Genomic DNA, 8224 nt, shown 5'->3' with positions numbered 1-8224 from the left:
ACGACAGACACCATACGTCACGTGGATCGTGCTCCCTACTCCCTATAACCAACTCTAGCATATGTTTCTTCATGCATTATTCAGCTAGAAAACAAGTTTCATACAAATAAATACATGAAACTAAAAAAAGGTTGAAATGATTATTTTTAACTACAACAACTATTTCTTTTCGGCCATGTGGGTTGGGTTTTCATAATATTTCTACTCCCTCTATCTTAAAATATAAGGTGTATTGGTTTTCTGAAAATTTGATGAGGGCAATCACGCCGATTTAGGTTGGGGCGGGAGCGTCTGCATGCGTATTTAAAAAGGATGGGTGGTTTCTTGAGTGGATTGGGCCTGGAATTTTGTTGAAACTCATGGGTGCGATGAAAGAACGCCACTTGGAAAATTGGTGGGGGCGTAATGAAAGTGCTGGAACAAGGGGCATATTTGAGGGTGAAATTTGGGTCGAAGAAGAATAGCAAGGGGGTAGATGGGATATTGTGGGGTGGGCCGGAACAAGTTATAATCGTGACGGTGCGTAATCGAATGGTGCGATAAATTTGGGTAGTAGAAAACCCTCGGACTATTGGGGCTATTCTAAAGAATGGATTCTTTTTGCATCAAATATATGCATACAAATGATAATGATAACTATATTCCCACTGGCTTTCAAAAAGGATTACAAATTATTTTCATTCTTCCAAAATGTTTATTTTTGAAGTTGTAGAATATACTTCCTCCATCACAAAATAAGTGTCTCAAGCTTAGTACAGCTTTGGGACGGAGGGAGTACAACTCAATATAGGACCAATATACATTTTTTAATAAAAAAATTGAATATTAAAATATGTATTCATCAAAATGAATTTCAGTAATAAATAAATCTAAGGTTGACCTGACAATTAGACAAAGTGGTAGGAAGAATTTTGTTGGATTTGATCACATGTCCACGTTTAAGATGGTTGTAGCTGTGAATAGATTTAAGCATAATTAGTAGACTGATAGCCAACATTAGCATTGATGTTAGCGGGCCATGCTTTTGGTGACGAAAATTATCACATGCATGGAAGAGAACGTGCTAAGGCTAAGGTTGATGTACCAAATTTCTACAAAGCTCAAAATCCAAGTATTCCCGAAGGCGTGTGCACTGCCTAGGTCGTCCCTCACCTACGAGCGGTGTCGCAGGACACGATGCTATGATTAAAGATGCAAACGATCATTTGGCGAAAAAATTATGTTAGTACTAAAAATTTTGTATTGAATTGTGGGGCCCTCCTGGTAAGAAGGATCCCTTAAAAAAAATTAGCGTATGCTGCGTATTGCAGTGTGCACACGGTATTCTTTAGTAAAAGGCGAAAGAATAGTTCGCTTTGTGCCCGCTGAGCAGCTGCGTGCTTTCTAATGGACGGCGAGGCCCTCCTTATATACTGCTGTGTGGTAGGGCTGTGACCTCGAAGCAGCGATGTGGGACTATTCTCTGTGCGGAGAGAGAGCTTCCTCCGCGCAGCCGCGAGCAGGTGCGAAAGGCCGAGGCCTTCACGGACGGGGGCAGCCCAGTAGGCTTCTGGGCCCAGGCCTTCACGGACAGATGAGGCTGCATATACTCAAATACAATTTTCCTGAAAAAACTTAAATAAAAAAACCTAGAAAAAATACTAAGAAAAACACAAACCCGTGTAGTCATCTCTCGCTCAATCTTTCCTCGATCGGACGATCCACTGGTCAGATGAGGGAACGAGATCCTCTAACATAGCCGCAAACTACTGCAAAGGGACGTCCTGGACGCATCGCCCGTTCATAACCCATCCAACGGCAGGAACTGCAAACGAGAATCAGCAGTGTTTGTTGCGTCGGCCCATAGGCAGCCCAATCACCTCGAGAGAAAAAACATGTCACGGCCCATAAGCATGGCGACTGCACGACCGGCTACGGCTGCACCATGACGCCGAGAATAGGCTTCCGGTTGCGTCTCTTCACTGGCCTGGTTCTTCAGACCAGAGGAGATAAATTGCTGTTGTAAATAACAAAATTGAGTGGTAAAACTGATTGAGATTTGAGATGATGTTGTTGATTATGATTTTAACCGGAACATTTTGCCATCCATATTTGTTTATGTACAAATAGCAACCGGAAGCCTATTCTCAGTGTCATGGTGCAGCTGTAGCCGGTCGTGCAGTCGCCATGCTTATGGGCCGCGACATGTTTATTTTCTTGAGGTGATTGGGCTGCCTATGGGCTGGCGCAACAAACACTGCTGATTCTCATTTGCAGTTCCTGCCGTTGGATGGCTCATGAACGGGCGATGTGTTCAGGACGTCCTTCTGCAGTAGTTTGCTGCTACGTTACAGGATCTCGTTTCCAGATGAGATACTTTCCTGTTCTTTTCGAGACATCAGATATCCGTCATGTGGTCTTCCTAAAAAAATTGTTTTGTGGTCTCGGAAAAGATGATATTTGTTTTTTCTAACACGGTAAAATTGAAGTCGCTCACGTACACGTCCCTATGAAAGCATGTACACACACTCTATCTCGATGAGCATCTCCGAAAGATAGAGCGGGCGTATCATTTTTGAGATTTTACGAAGTCACCACAGACGACTCATAGTCAAGAGGAGTGTCTCCTCCCACTCAATGAACATCGCCAAAAGCTTGAAATAAATTCGGAAAAATGCGAGCACCAATGTCAGGTTTAGGACTTGAAACCTGGTGAGCTAGCAATACCACTGTCATCCTAATCATTCAACTACATGCTGGTTCACAAAAAAAGATATATGTTATGTTAGCATATATGGATGTATTGCTTCAGCAAGATCTCCTTGGAAAATCTCATGTATGTCAACAACATTTTAGCTTTTAATTTTGCCATCATAAACAGGTAGGTACAGACGCATACACACCATAAGACACTGCCGAAACTAGTATTACGCCTTCTCTTTCCTCCTCCACAAGAAAAGACCCCAAGTTGTCCTGTTCCTTCAATCATCACCGCCGTCGGTCTGCCCCGTCTTTGGTGACATTTTGGGCCATGGAGGTATGCAGGAGGGACCCCGCTCTCATTCTTGTTAGGTTTCGTGTCTTGGTTTGACATGTGTGGCGGTGGCGATGTACCTCGGTATGTATAATGTTGCCCACGTTCTTCCCCGCCTCAATGGTGTGTCTAGCATCGTCTGAGGGTGTGTGGAGGTGTGTTTCCGTCGGATCTCGCGGATTCAGTCGGTGATGGTCTTCGGTGGATTTGTTTGGATCCGGTCTTCTTTCATCTTCATTTGGGTGTTTAGATATTTGATCATTCTGATCAACGACTTTCTTCATTGGTGATGGTTGTTGCTCTGGTGCGCTGGTCCTATCAGGCCTTAGTACGACGACTTTCTGATTGTCTACTACAACAAATTTTGACCGACTTCGGCGAGGGAGGGGCGATCACGGCAGCACGCTTTTGGCTTGTTCCGATGCTTGTAGTTGTCGCTAGGTGGTTCAAGGGCTTGGTATTAATTTTATTATTTTTAACATTCTTTGTACTGTCGTGATTGAAGATAAATAGATTGAAAGTTTCTGAGACACACGGACAAAATAAAGAATCTTGCTAAATTCAACAGTCAAACGTAGGCTCATACATACCAGTAGGCCTTCACGGACGTGGACAACCGAGTAGGCTTCTGGGCCCAGGCCTTCACGGACACGTGAGCAAATGGGGCTGCATATACTTAAGTAAATTTTGCCTAAAAAAACTCAAATTAAAAACCTAGAAAAATACTTAAAAAACGCAAACCCGTTGTCATCTCTCGCTCAATCTCTCCTCGATCGGACGACCCATGGTCGGACGAGATACTTTCCTGTTCTCTTCGAGACGATCACATATCTATTGTGGTCCCTCTCAGAAAAAAAAACTGTTTTGTGGTTTCTTGGGAAAGATGATATCTATTTTTCTAACACAATAAAATCAAAGTCGCTTACATACACAAGCATACACTTATTCTTATGAAGACATGCACAGACACTTTATCCTGCTGAGCACCTCATATCCAGAAAATGCAGCATGGCGAGCCCTGGGGTTGCAGAGCTGTCAACAAGCAGCGCTTTCTAAAACAATCAAGCCAAGTGTCTCAACAATACATATAGTCGACGAGAACCTAATCACTATGTTAGACTAGTTTTCTAAGTGTTTACACTGCCCAAAACGGATAACACCAGTCAACTCTTCGTTGCCTTGGAAAAATGACAATCACATCTTAGAACTGAATCATACAAGCGAACCACATGACACCAAACTAAAAATGACATAGCCAAATACAATGTAAAAACCTGAGCATCCAACATTTGATTGCAGCACCTAACTAATAAAGGAATAGAACTGCTAGTGCAGATCTATGCATAAACACAAAATATATGACCAAAACAGATCCAGTCGACACGAACAATGCAACCATATACCGTGTACCCCCAATACACAACAGATCCAAGGGACTGGTAGCAAACAAAGCACGAAGTGTCGAATCCTAAATGAAGACAGGAAAAAAGCCTATAAGCAAACACCTAACCATCCATGGTGATTTGGTTGCTACCAATGAAAGCATGACAGTTATACATGAACATGACCATGAAGGTGTGTCGGGGAGGAGGGAGGGGGGGGGGGGGGGGGACAACACTAACTCCATCTCTACATTAATTGTTCACAATTTCAGAAGAAGCATGACAAAAAACAGAACTCACTTAGAACAAGCACACCATCACCACCAGACCACATAATCGATTACCAATACAACCTAAAGAAAGGAATCAAACACCTACACCCACACAAAACCTGGAGAATGAAGACGCAATGGGAAGTGAATCAAAAATTGAGCACTGGATTTAGAACGAATAGGACCAGCAGAATCCAACACAAAAAAGAAAGAAAAATAAGGTCAACCCACTATAAAGGCACCAAATCTAGAGCAACCGGAGCAGAAGTCATCAAGATGAAGTGGTGTGAAAAATAATAATTCTGCAGAATTATTATTTTTCACTTGGCTGATCAGCTGATCATTTATCTAATCGCCGCTGTTGTGATATTTTGTACTCCTTCTGTTTCAAATTACTCGTCGCAGAAATGGATGTATCTAAAACTAAAATACATCTAGATACATCCATACCTGCGACAAGTAATTTAGAACGAAGGGAGTAACTCTGATAATGCAGTACTGCAGAATTGATAGCACAGGGATACTCTCATTTACAATTCCATTGCAGCTCAAGCTTTCTACATTTTTCAAGCATGCTTACAAGGTGCGTTCGTCCCTGGTAGTAAATTCGTCAATATACATTACAAAATAAAATCATCTTTGTACTTACATTGGAGGAATGGAAATGCACTCCCACGTGATGAGGAGAGGTAACGGTGGTCGAGCGGTGCCAGCAAACCATGGGCATTGGAGCGCCATGGACGCTGGCAGACGCTGGCCGGGGTCGCAGGTGAGGAGCCCCTCTAAAACCTCGAACCCCTCGCGTGACAGGCGCTCCTCGGGGAACAGCTCGCGCAGCCGGCTGCCGCCTCGGTTGGCCAGCAGGTTCTGCCCCGCGGCGGCGAGCGGCGTGGATGCCATACAACGGAAGATTCTGAGGAGACGGTTGCCTTGACGACGACGCCGAAGCCGCCCTTCCCGAGCACGCGAGTCAGCTTCGTCTCTTGCGGGAGCCGGCGGCGTGGTCGTCGATCATGGCGCCAATGGCGGCTTCCGCAGTGGCTCTTCGCGAGACGGCGGCCATGGGGTTCCCGCCCCCTCTGCCGGTGCGTGTCGGAGAGCAAGCGAGGGGAGTACAAGGCAAGTTTTCGTGGCGTGCGCGCAACGCATGGTGCGCGTTTGCCGCTGTTCAATCGGATTCATTCTGTTAGACTATGTATAGCTTCTGTATTTGTGTACGTATATTTGTACCTATTGTAACACACTCATTATATATATGAGATAAGCCACCCCTAGAGGGTTGTGCTGGTTCCCCCAAACCTATTGTCTTACATGGTATCACGCTAGGTTACGTACGCTTCCGCCTAAAACCCTAAAACCAGCCGCCGCCGCCGCCCTACCCAGCCGCCGCCGCCGCCCTGCCGCTGCATTGCCGCCATGTCGTGCGCTGCTGCGTTCCGTTCCACCACAGCCGGTTTCCTGCCGGCCTCCCTCGCGGCGCTCCTCTCGCGGCCGCTGGATGCTGCCTCCCTGCAGTCGCCGATCGGGACGCTGAGCGTCGGCTCCCTGTTCGCGATCCCACCGGCTGCCTCGTCGTTTGCGATCCCACCGGCCGCCTCGTCGCCCGGCCAGGCGCTTACGGTGCATACCGCCACCGCCACGTCCGCCTCCTCCACTGCGGCCGTCTTCTCGCCCATGCCGCTGGTGGCGGAATCCGCCATGATGGCGGGTCTCACGGCGTCAACCGCCGCGCTCCCTGCACTCGCGCCGGTTGCCCCTCCGACTGTCCCCACGGTGCTCGCACCTCAGCCAGTCTCCTCGATGGGATCGCCGCCGCCGCCGCCGTTTCACTTCGGCCATCTCATCACCATTAAGTTGTCATCGGACAATTACATCTTCTGGCGCGCGCAGGTTCTTCCGCTCCTTGGGAGTCATTACCTGCTTGGCTATGTCGATGGCTCTCTCCCTTGCCCTACTGCGCTGGTGGACAGCGTGCACGGTCCGGTATATAATCCGGCTCACCGTGTTTGGACAGGGCAGGACCAGGCGAACCTCTCCTCCATCCAGGGGTCGCTCTCTCCGGCCGTTGCCGGTCTTGTTGTCTTCGCCAAGACGTCCCATGAGGCGTGGACTATTCTTGAGCGCTCGTTTGCAGCACAGTCGCAGGCTCGTGTCTCTGCGCTCCGTCGTCAACTTGGGGAGTGTCAAAAGCTTGACTCCACTGCCACTGAGTCCTACAACAAGGTCAAGGGCCTCGCCAACATGTTGGCCTCCATTGGACAGCCCCTCACCGACTCCGAGTTCAACTCGTTTATTGTCAATGGTCTTGATGAGGAGTATGATGCCTTAGTCGAGATCATCAACGAGCGGGGCAACTCGACACCCCTGCCGGCACACGAGGTCTTTTCCCGCCTCCTTCTCACTGAGCAACGGGTCGAGACGCGCCGCTCCAGGGGTAACGGCTCCCTCTCGGCCAACGCTGTCACCAAGGGTGGCCGCTCTTCTTCATCATCCCGGGCTCCTTCGGGGCTGCCACCACCGTCTGGCTCGGCCCCTCCTCCTACTGCAACATTACCGGGGGCTGGCGGTCCGCGTGTGTGTCAGCTTTGTGGCCGCGATGGGCACTAGGCCTCCAAGTGTCACAAGCGCTTCCAGCGGAGTTTTCTTGGTCTTGGCAATTACGGCAAGGATACACGCAACTTTGCTCGTCAAGTCGCCATGGCTGATCGTCCGGCGCCGCAAAAGCAACAAGGGCAACAGGGGCACACTCAGTCATACTCCATCGATCCACACTGGTACATGGACTCTGGGGCGACAGAGCACCTGACCAGCGAGATGGGGAAGCTTCACACTCGTGAACCCTATCATGGCTCCGACAAGATCCACACCGCCAATGGAGCAGGTATGCACATCTCTCATATTGGTCAAGCATCGCTTCTCACTAGACATGCCAATAGGAGTCTTCAGCTTCGCAATGTTCTTCGAGTTCCATCTGTGACACGTAATCTTCTTTCAGTTCCTAAACTCACACGTGATAATAATGTGCTTTGTGAATTCACCCCTTTGATCTTTTTATCAAGGATCGGGTCACGAGGGACATTCTTCTTAGTGGGTGGCTCTGCCAGGGCCTCTACCGTCTGGAGCATCCTGGTGTCGCTCGCGTATTCAGTGGAGTTCGGGTATCTCCGTCACAGTGGCATGCTCGTCTTGGTCATCCGGCCATACCTATTGTCAGGCATGTTTTGCGTCATCATGAGCTTCCTAGTGTGTCTAGCAATAAAGATGTAGCAGTGTGTGATGCTTGTCAGCAGGGGAAGAGTCATCAACTTCCTTTTTCGGAGTCCAGTCGTGAGGTGAAACATCCTTTAGAACTTGTGTTTTCAGATGTATGGGGTCCTGCCCAGACTTCTGTCAGTGGTCATAATTATTATATAAGTTTCGTTGATGCTTACAATCGCTTTACCTGGCTCTATCTTATCAAACGTAAATCTGATGTGTTTGACATTTTTATTCAGTTCCAAAAACATGTTGAACGCCTTCTCAAGCACAAAATTGTTCATGTTCAGTCGGACTGGGGC

At 47.9% G+C, this 8224-nt stretch overlaps 1 non-coding gene across 1 annotated transcript; it reads right to left on the bottom strand.

Moving 5' to 3' along the window:
- Nucleotides 1-1254: 1254 nt before the first annotated feature.
- On the bottom strand, nucleotides 1255-1374 carry LOC123155100 (U5 spliceosomal RNA). The gene has a single exon (XR_006477219.1). It is a non-coding gene; the product is annotated as a U5 spliceosomal RNA (small nuclear RNA).
- Nucleotides 1375-8224: the final 6850 nt, after the last annotated feature.

This window comes from Triticum aestivum, chromosome 7A (genome assembly GCF_018294505.1).
Source record: "Triticum aestivum cultivar Chinese Spring chromosome 7A, IWGSC CS RefSeq v2.1, whole genome shotgun sequence".
In the NCBI taxonomy this organism is placed as follows: Eukaryota; Viridiplantae; Streptophyta; class Magnoliopsida; order Poales; family Poaceae; genus Triticum; species Triticum aestivum.
The sequence above is the reverse complement of the archived record's forward strand: the minus strand, read 5'-3'. Positions and strand labels throughout refer to the sequence as shown.